This window comes from Eleutherodactylus coqui, chromosome 3, assembly GCF_035609145.1.
Source record: "Eleutherodactylus coqui strain aEleCoq1 chromosome 3, aEleCoq1.hap1, whole genome shotgun sequence".
Classification (NCBI taxonomy): domain Eukaryota; kingdom Metazoa; phylum Chordata; class Amphibia; order Anura; family Eleutherodactylidae; genus Eleutherodactylus; species Eleutherodactylus coqui.
In genome coordinates, this window is record NC_089839.1 from 123,924,599 (window position 1) to 123,935,563 (window position 10,965).

Genomic DNA, 10,965 nt, shown 5'->3' on the forward strand with positions numbered 1-10,965 from the left:
AATGCAAGGGGATAATCAGTATCGCGAGGGTTACCCACCACATCACTCCTCACTGCCCTTTCACATAGGCAGCGCATGCGTGAGGATATCATCTGCCCCATAACAGCGCAATGCCTCAGTTGCTAAGATACCACCTTAAAGCCGTACAAGCGCACCTCCATGCAGCGATAAAAACTGCAGAGACACTATATAGAGATGACAAAGCGGCATGATTGTGAAGCAGAGGGCACCCATAATGGGTATCTCTTACAAATCATGTAATAGAAATGCTCTCCACTTCCACTCCATACACATAATCCGTTTGCAGAGCACTAACGGCTCTCACTGTAAAATGTACACATCATCTATTACCATACTGATGATGTATACTCTAATGCATACACACATATATCCAACGTATCAAGTAGCTATAACAAACGAGAGAAAAAACAATCATGCATAAATTTTTAATATAGATTTTTCATTATATTGAATTCCCACTATCACAAGATAGACCCCTCTTCCTGTTGAAAATATCCAGAGACGAGTTAGAGGAAGATACACTGGAGAAATCGGTTATGTATACCTGCAAATCAAGAAATACATGTACATTTTTTTAAATGGCAATGTAGAATCTAAAATCCAATTATTCTGATCCAAAGTCAAAAGATTTAAATATGTGGCATGTACGCATGTTCCAAATTAAATCCTCTGGGGAACATAGTGTCCAGCTTATAGAGCCAATTGAGCTCACATTTTTTGAGCTGTAAACAGCGGAATCCCCCGCTTGGCAGTGAAGGGAAATGATCTAATCGCCCGATACTTAAACTGGTTGATGGAGTGTGGGCACTCCACAAAGTGTTTAGACAGCGGCAATTCCAAGTTTCTTCTTCTAATCGTACTGGTTGTCTGCTTTAAGTGTTGGTCTATATAAATATTGTATATTGTAACGAAGCTTGAAAAAGGCTACGTCGCTGTGTTTGTCATGGGTGAATAAATCTGTACATGGATTTGCATCTCTGATGCTGCCGAGACTCTTATTCTTATTACTGGACTATTCTTGGGAGCGAGGATTTGGTCTCCTACACACTTTGGCTCTTGCATCTCTTAGCCCCACCTACAGTAAGGTTTTTAGTGGTGCTGCTCATGTAAACTTTATTACTACATTAAAACTGAAAGATCAGTGTTCATTTTGCATATAGTACTAATAGGCACTAATTGCTACTATTACTTTTATCAGCTTCATTTGAATGCAAATGAGCCTCTGGGACCTGTTGCAAAACACAGCAAGAGGTCTGAGCTCTGTAATTAGCCCCACTGTTCAGCCTCAGGCTGTTAAGAAAAAATAATGTTAACTCTAGCTCCCCATAGAGAATTCAGCACCATTGACAGCATACGGCCCTGCTTATCAGCTGTTCTGCCGAACAATGGTTTTCAAGCAGAACTGAAAACCCTCGTTTGGCAGAAAACTGAAAGATGGGCACATTTAGACAACGATTATCGCTCAAAAGATGGCTTTTGAGCGATAATTGTTGCGTCTAAACTGGCCTTTAGGCCCCAGTTCAGTCTTAAGAGAAAATGATAATAGATTTGCATGATTAATTAGACTATAGAGTCTTGTGATTCTATTGACAATGCTGGTAGAATTACAAGACAATGGTGACACTATGTCCAGATACTAACATAGGTCAGGGAAGTCTATAAGACTCAGTTATACAATCTTTCTAATTTATACATTGAACATTGATGGCTGTTGGAATACAAAATGGAGGGCTCCAAATAGCCAATTATATTTGCACCACACCAGGGAAAACTGTTTAGATATATACCTATAATATTTGTCTGTATCCGAGCCACCGGGAAACAGTACAGCGTTTGCATCCATTTAATGAAGCTCACCCCAAAACCGAAATGATTCCTCACCTTCCACAGATATCTCCATTGCACTGAAGCAAAGGCCTTAGCTTGGTCGATGAAGACTAGTGTATGTTTTCCCCAGTTGGAGTGCCATAATGCAAAGTTAGCGAAACGTCATCTAACATTCATGGTCACACTCTTGCCTGGCATGAATCCCGATTAGTCAGCATGTATGATGTGACTAAGGGCCCTATTGATGCGTTTTATTGCCAGTATTTTTGATAGGATTAGCTAGGATTAATATAGTTAGGAGGGAGATGGGTTGGCATGAACTGCAGTCCCTGGGTTTTTCCCAGGTTTGGAGATTAAAACTATCAGGGCCTTGCACTTGGTTGCTGTCAGAATACCTTCCCAAAGCATTCTTTTATATAACTCAGGGAGTTTTGGCGCTATGAATTCCGTATTTCTTTTGTACCTCTCGATTGGGAGTCTGTCCGGGCTTGGGGATTTCCTGTTCTGGAAGGATTGGATAGCCTCTACTATCTCCTCCAGCTCTAATTTCCCATATAGCATAGTCACGCTACTCTGGAGCAATGTCGGGAATGTAATAGTGTTGAGATAAGTGCTTAGGTTTTAACCAGGGCAATTGAGTTTAGACACATACAGGGTTGTATTGAATTTAGTGAATGTATTATTGATAAGCTCAGGGTCCGTGATCCTGCCTCCAGACAGGTCCCAGACCACCACAATTGGGAATATGGTATTGGCTTCACTAGCAAGATAAGCTGAAAATCTACTATTTTTGTCCCCTTGGTCAAAATTGCCGTGTTGAGTGTGCAAGAGCTTTTTCTTGATGTATTCAAGCAATAGTAGTCTATATTGTCGTATATTTTTAAACACAGTGGTTGGCTTCAGTGGGGTTCCTAGCATAGCAAGCCTCTGCCTTAGAAAGGCAGCATTCTAAGCTGTCTTTCCTACTGTAGGGACTTCCTATGGGCACAGACAGCTTCTGCAAAAAAGCCCACTGCTAAAGGCCTCCCAGACCACAGACTCTGACACCGAAGCAACATTAACTCCCTAAATGGTCTCCGCCTCCTGATTAGTATAGAAACAGACCTCCTGTTGATCTAGCCATAGAAAATTAAGCTTCCATGGGGGCCGAATTTCCGCCCCCTCCTTCAAACTGAGAACTAGCTGGTATGGTGAGTGATCAGAAATACCTCGAGGCAAGTAAGAGATGTCACACACCAAGAGAAGAAACTGGGGACCCAAAGCACAAATCTATTCTGGAAAAAGAGCAGTGTGACACTGACTGTCAGTATGCAGTCTCAGAGACAACATGTCCTCCAGCAGGTAAGGGGAAGCCCATGATGGTAATTGGGTTCCCACTGAGGTCATCTGACGAAGACGGTCTTGTACCGGGTTCATAAGTTGGTTAAAATCTTCCATCAGTATTAAAGGGCCTGCTTTCAAGAGCACCAGTCTAGCATTGATGTCATGCAACATTTAAGTGTCAGTTGAGGAAGGTATATAAACATTAACTATGGTTAGGAGTTGCCCGCTGAAGGTGCCCTGTAGTATAAGGAAATGGCCATAAGGGTCATTATGTAATCTTTCAAAAGTAAATGGTACAGATTTATCCACCAGAATTGTCACACCTCTAGCATAGGTAGAGTATGTGGCATGGTAGGCTGAGCCAACAAATGCGCATTTAAGTGCCATAACCCTAGAGCCCTGTGCGTTTCCTGCAATAAGAGGATATGGGGGAGTAACATTTAAGGAAATTGAACACTAATTTAATGCTCTCTTTACTTTAAAATTAAGGCCTCTGATGTTCCATGAAATCAGTTTAAGTTTATCAGCCACTGGGAATTAAGGCAAAACTCGGAAAGGTCACACCAGCACAAGGCAACTGCATAACCTTATGTAGATTGTTGTATCATGGGTTGAACTTGAGAATCAAACTACACAAAAACACCAATTTCCCTTCCCACCCTACCCATTCAAACCAACAGAGGAGAGGTTTGAATCCCCGAAATATTTCAATTACAAGAAAGTGGTGCATGGGCTCACCAAGCAACTTCTAAGGAACAGAAAAGAATGGAAAAAAAGAGCCCATATCAGTACAACAGGCATAGTTCTATATGGAGCATAGTTCTGTATGGGAGCAGCGTTTAAATGGCCAGGAGTCCGAAAAACTGCAGTTGCTGCTGGAGCAGCATTTAAAGGGCCAGAAGGCTGAATGTGCAGTTGCTTCTGGAGCAGCATTCAAAAGGCCAGGAGGCTGAAGCTGCGGTTGCTTTGGAGGGCAACAAAGGACCAGACTAAGGACATCTGCAGGAGGCAAGTTGGTGAACTTGTTGGTGTATTTGTTCATTTTGGACTGAGAAGTCAAGATGGCAGGTGGTACAGGAGGCAACCAAAAAGAGCCATGCTGGGGGTGTCTGCAAATGGACTTGTGTATGTATGGATGTCCAGTGGCAAAGTGGCAAGTAAAACCCCACTGGTCTGTGTTGGAGGCTGATTGCAGGGCTTTGTGCTCACAACAGGAGGTGTCCCTGCCAAAGGACTGTGAAAAAACCCCGGAGAAGACTCCATGGAGTGGTGAGGCCACTAAAAAGACTAATAGAATGAGAAGTGAGAAAAATAAGTATGAGGGATGCCTTTCAAAAGCCCATGAAGAGATGCAAGACCTCAGACATGTAGCAAAAGATGAGGCTGATCGCAGAGTATGTCTGGAGGCACAAGCTGTGCAGTGTGAACAGGACTGTAAGAAACTGCAAATGAAAACCCAAGAGTTGAAGATGACAGGTTACAAGTTAGAAAGAGCTTCTACAGATGCATGGGATCAAATTACAGGTTTGCAGAATCTAGTTGCAGAATTGAAAATACAGTTGGCAAAGAAAAATGGTGAATTGCAGTGCCAGATAAGTCAGCTTAAGGGAAAGCTGGAAATGGAGAAAGCTGCTTGCAGTCAGGCAGAGAAGCAAGCAGAGATCTTGAAAGGACAAGGAAAACCAGGAAGCACTCCATAAGAGACTGGTGTCCCAGCTACGGATAAGCTTGGATGAGAAAGCTGAACTACATGAAGCCCAGATCCAGGAGCTGGAACGGAGTTATGTTCAAGTTATTGGGGAATTGTCCAAGCAATTGGAGCAAACTGAAAAGGTGAAAGAAACATTGAAAAGTAAGTATATTGAGCTGACCCAAAAGGTGGAGGTGTTGTTGGAAGACAAACATGAATTTGAATGCAAGAGAAATGCAGTAGAGATGCAGCTTCAAGAGCTACAAGGTAAAAGCACTGAAGGTGACAGAGTGCAGACAGCGCTGTCTGAGAGGGTGAATAGACTGCAGGTGGAGCTGGAAACTCAGACTGAAGAGTCTCAGAGGCTGGTGCAAGGAGAGATGCAGCAGAGGCTTGGTCTTAGTGCACACCGGAAGACTATGCAAGATGAGAGCTGTGTTCCTCAAGCAGTTAGAGGAAGATGCAGAAACAAAGAGGAATGTTAGAGCAGATTGCAACACTTCAGGCACAAGTGTCAGTTCTGGAAGAGAAACTTGATGAGAACCCTGCATGCTGGGTCTCCGCTGAAGAGCATGAACAAGGGAAGCGGACTGCACTTGGATGTTCCGATGCTGCTCTACATGAACACAACAAAAGACTTAAAATGGCACTGGCAAAAAGAGAGGCAGATTTGGTTCAAGTGAACTTGCAGGTTCAAGCAATCCTGAAACTTAGAGAAGTAGAAGACAGTCAAATGAGAGTGCTAGTAGGAAGTCTACAAGATGCTCTGAGAAAACAGGATGCAAAGGTCAGCGTTTGGGCTGACGCACGGTCCCAGTTAGGATTGGAAGAAAGGGCTCGGGAGGAAAATACTGAAGCGCTACCCTTGACACGCCCCCGGAAAATGGTGTCAAAAGAAAAGGTGTGGTTTCAAAAGTTTGCCCAGAAGTCAAGCGCAAAGATGAAACTCGTGGAGTCAAATAGTTGTGTTGCTGAAAAGAAGGTCCAGAGACTAGAGAGGTCTAGGGCCCAGTTCAGACAAGTGAAAAAGAAGATCTTGTTGAAATCTAAAAAGGAGATAAAATGGTGAAAGTCATTGAGAAAGTGATAGGTGAGCTACAGATGGAGGTTGAGCGATCCTCTGAAGTTCAAGTGACCAAAGAAAAGGCAGAAGGTGAAACTGCTTAAGCAGAGAAGGCCACTAAGGTAGCAGAGACTGGGGAAAAGGCCTCAAAAATTACTCCTGTCCTGGATAAGGAAGTCATGCAAACGAATGAAAGTATTTCTGTGATAGAGGGCACACAGGTGGAAATAAGTGCACATGCCACTACTGAAGTGCAGGCTAAAGAAATAGCTCCTGCAACAGTTGAACAGATGAGTGATGTGCAATATAAAGTATCCAGTGTGAAAGCAGAGAAGGTTGCCGTATCAGTTTAGATGCAGGATAAGGGAAAAGCCAGTGCTGCTGTAGGTGAGGACCAGAGTGAAGATCCTACTGCAAATGTTGTACATGCTGAAGAAAATGTGAAGGCAGTCAAGGCTCAAGCAAATGGAAAGACCCTTAATATTAGAGAACATAAAGAAAATGAGCTTGAGAAACTGCCAGTTAGGGTGAGAGACCACCAAGCCTGGAGTTTTGACCCTGGACGGCAAAAAGAGTGTGATATGGCCTACAGTCTTTATCAAAGAGGGGGATATGTAGTGGTGCAGTATCAGAATGACCTGCAGAGGTGCTAGTCAGGCAGTCTGATACCTGGAAAGGGAAAGATAGGGTTAACACCTGATGGGTGTAGCATGAATTGGCTGCATTTAAGCCAGTTCCTGCCAGAAGCAAGGGTGGAAATTACAGCTTGGCAGTGTAGGACAGGCTGCAAGCTGAGGTCCAGTGTGGACCTGTTGGGTCTGTCACCCGGTCTGATGGAGGAAGACAACCCAAGCTTATGTGGACTGTGTATGATTTGTTGGATATGCTGTTAATAAAGGCTGGCAGGAGCCAGATCTAAAGAGACTTCTGTTGCTGGAGCCTGTTTTCGTGTGAGGTGGCCATTCCAGTATCCACCGTGGCAAGCAGACCCCAACTTGTCACAGCACGGATCAGCTCTCTGTAATATCTCTGAGTACATCTGCAACAGTTAGACTTGGAGCACTGTGTCCAGAGGGAGAACCTGGAGGTGTACTGGGTGTAAGAGGTTGGGCATCTGCCATAGCACCAGGTTTCGCATTCTGCTGCACCCTATTAGGGAGTTTCGTTTGCTTTGTAGCAGCCATGAAGACAGGAGGCATTTAATAAGTATACAAGATCGTAGCCAGAAGTGAAGTCGTCACCTGGTCAGACATGTTATAGTATAACAGGGGAAATCCTCTGGGAATTTTATTTGTGTACTGCATCTCAGGGATCTTGCACATAGCCAAGTGCAGAATGTATATCCTTATGAGCCTGTCATGTAGGCTGCAGTCTATTACTGTGCTTACAATTTCAAGCTCAATGTTTCATAGCAAGGATATAATGCAGCGTGTCCTTCCAGTAAAAGAACATTTGTTGGTGGCAGAAGTCTTATTTCTGCCAGTTAACAGCTTCTTTCTCACTTCACCTGCAGACCTGCGCTTCCTTTACTCTTCAGTCCACAGGCTTCAGCTGGTCATACAGGTAAGGAGAAAGGGAGCAGTGGACAGCTTTACCACTCTAGACTTGAGGTACTGTATATTTAGGGGCACTCCACTGGGCCTGCACTTCTCTTTCCCTCTTCTCCACTACCTCTGTCTCCCCCTCTCTATCCCTTTGTGCTTTTTTCTCTCCTCTTCAGAGAGCTCCACAGCTGCAGGGCAATGCAAGTGGGATGTTAACCCAATATCCCCAGCTCAAAGATAGCAGATGCCCACATTGGAATATATGGCAGTGGGTTTAGCACTGTCCCTGGCAGTCAAATATCCATGGAGCACTGGGACTGCTGTGCAGAGAGCCTGGAGCAGAGGCTATGTCACAGGCTGGGTCCCTACCGGTGAAGCTGCCAGTGGCAGCTTCACTCATCCAGCTGCAATGGAGGAAGAAAGCAGCTGCGTTGTCCCTTCATAGGCTTCCGGACCGCTTCCCTCTTTGATCCACTGGGCAGGAGGACTCCAGCTGGGCTCTCCCCGAGCGCCAGCACCCGGTAATTGAACCTGGGGCTTTCAGGCCTACTAGGCTGCAACTCCACTCCACTGCTGGTGAGACCTCTAAATGATCCCTGGAGGCAGGAGAGGCTTATGCATACAGGGTCAGATCACGCGGTCCTGGGTCTAGCAGAAGCCAGCCTACCACTGCAACAGCAGTGGCGCATCAGAACAGTGACCACAGATTGTTGCATGTAAAGGGTTCACAGAGGGAGCACGCTCCCTATGTGACATCAGCCCCCCACAACGTAATCACAGAGGACCGATGGATGGCCATGGCAACAGGATGCCAGATACAGGTGTCCTGCTTTACCATTGCCTATGATCGCTATTACAAGTAATAAGGCATTGTAGGACAAAAGTCTTGCAATGCTTTACCATAGGGATCATAAGTGTCAAAATTTTAAAAATGTATAATCAAATCCCTTTTTTGTGCTTTTTTCCTTATTAGTATAATAAATAAATACCACAAATACTGTTGTCATATCCGTAATAACTCCTACAACAAATTGCACACACTTTTTATCCTGCATGGCAAAAAGCCTAAAAATAAAAAAAATAAATAAAAAGCTGAGGCAAAATGCTTATTTTTTCATTTTGCCTCCTGATAAATGCAAGAAAAGTGACCAAAAAAGCCATATGTACCGCCAAAATGGTACCCATAAAAACTACAGCACTTCACACAAAACACAAGCCCACACATAGCTCCATCCATGGAAAAAAAAAAAAAAAAGTTATAGGACTTTAGAAAAAAGTATTCCCAAAAAAGGGTTTTCATTGTGGAAAAGGCTTAAAAAAGGAATAATTTTAGTATCTTTGCAATCGTACCAACCCGCAGAAAAAAAAATGTATTGTGTCATTTATGCTGCATGATCAATGCTGAAAAAAAAACAATGGCAGAATTTGTGTTTTCTCTCCCTGCTATCATAAAAAAGATTTATAAAAGTTTTATAATCTAGTCAATGTACCCAAAAATGGCGCCAATAGATACTACAGTTCGCAACGCAAAAAACAAGCCCACATACAGCCATGTTGATGCAAAAATAAAAGTTATTGCTTTTGAAAAGTGGAGATGGAAATTCCCCCAGAAATCATTGCGTCCTTATGCCCAAAATAGGCCATGTCCTTAAGGGGTTAAACGCTTAGTGACCAAGTCTGTTTGCTTCTTAATAACCAAGCCAAATTTTGAAAATCTGCCATGTGTCACTTTAACAAAGAATAACTCTGTAAAGATTTTGCATATCCAAGTAATTCTGACTTTGTTTTTTAGCACAAATTGTACTTCATTGAGGTGGTAAAAATAGATCAATAGAATGTGTATATTTATTAAATCAGCAATATTGGGAACATTTTGAAAAAAATATTTTCACATTTTCAACTGCAATATGTCAAATGTGCAAACATACTGTACGATTTTTTGATAAGATATATGAAATATTGCTAAAATCCATCCGTTCCTCACTACAGACCTGCCTAAAACACTCGTTGTCGCCCTCATCCACTCCCGACTCGACTACTGCAACTCTCTATTCATTGGCCTTCCCCACACCAGACTCTCCCCTCTCCAATCCATACGCAATGCGGCAGCTAGGCTCATTTTTCTATCCAGCCATTTCTCAAACGCACCCTGCACTATACCAGTCACTGCACTGGCTGCCCATCCACTACAGAACTAAATTTAAACTCCTCCTCCTCGCCAACCGAGCTCTCCATGGCGCCGCGCCACCTTACTTCGCTTCCCTCCTGTCTATACACTACCCAGGCCGCACACTCCAATCTGCTACCACACTCAGACTGAACACTCCTCTTATAAAAATCTCACAGGACTTTGCCTACAGGACTTCACCAGTGCAGCACCCATCCTCTGGAACGCTCTACTCCAAGGCATACAGACAATTCCTGATGCACAAAACTTCAGACGCGCCTTAAAAATGCTCTCCTTCAAGGAAGCATACCAAATCTCCTGATCTAGTTCCCCTGCCCCTCCCTATGGCTCCCCACACCTTCCTTACTGCATACAACTTCTACCCCTGCACCTCCTTACAGCTCCCACCTGGTTTGCTTCTGAATAAATGATTTCCACATGTAATTCCCGTACGGCCTGTGTTCTTCCAAAGCCTTACCACACCTTGTACCTCTTGTATCACCCACATCTGGTTTGTTTCAAACTGATTGTATATCACATGTAATTGTATTGTCTGTGTTCTCCCATGCTTGAAAATGCTGCGAAATAAGTTGGAACTATACAAATAAATATTATAATTATATCCATCTGTTTACTTTATTCTGGAAGCACATTTAGTTTTTTTAACCATTTAGGAAACAAATGTAAAAATTATTTAAAATTCATTTTAAATTCAAGCCACTGAGGGGTGTCATTAATATTTTGACCCCACAGGTTTTTTTTCAGGAGTTAATAAAATTCAGAGGAGAAAAAAATAAAAATTTCATATTTTTGCAAATAGGTCATTTTAAAGGCAGCTTTTTTTTCTATAGTGCACATAAAAATGAGGATTTGCACCTTAAATGGATGCAACTGATTGGATAGAGATAAGACTAATAGACAAGGTCGAAAAATTCTTACCACTATCGACACCCCAGGTTTTTATGTGTCATTTTCTCCCTGCTAAAACTGCAATCAAGGCATTTCATCCATGCTGCTCCTATAGTAAGCAAATGTTGCCTATTAACACAATGGCTTCAGCCACTAACTCCAAAACTCAGACATAACACACCAACTCAAACAATTTTTGTGTATGGAAACACTGGAATTTAAACATAGGGTGGAGTCACGAGCTTCAGGTTTTTTTTTGTTTTTTTTAAATGGCATGCGTTCATGTTTCACCACACAAGAGATCGTGGAATGTATAAGGAATTCATGTCATCACTTCTGTTTGCCCAATACAATGCACTTTATATAATTGTAATATACATTGTGCATTGTAAATTAGGCAAACATAAGTTATTCACTTACC

General features: G+C 42.9%; 1 long non-coding RNA gene across 1 annotated transcript in view; it reads right to left on the reverse strand.

The window, feature by feature from the left end:
• The window catches only part of LOC136620943 (uncharacterized), a 48,322-nt gene extending 37,568 nt beyond the window's left edge, over nt 1-10,754 (reverse strand). Inside the window, exon 1 of the long non-coding RNA XR_010791200.1 lies at nt 10,575-10,754. This is a non-coding gene — a long non-coding RNA (uncharacterized lncRNA). The remainder of the gene's footprint in view (nt 1-10,574) is intronic.
• Between the last annotated feature and the right edge of the window lie 211 nt (nt 10,755-10,965).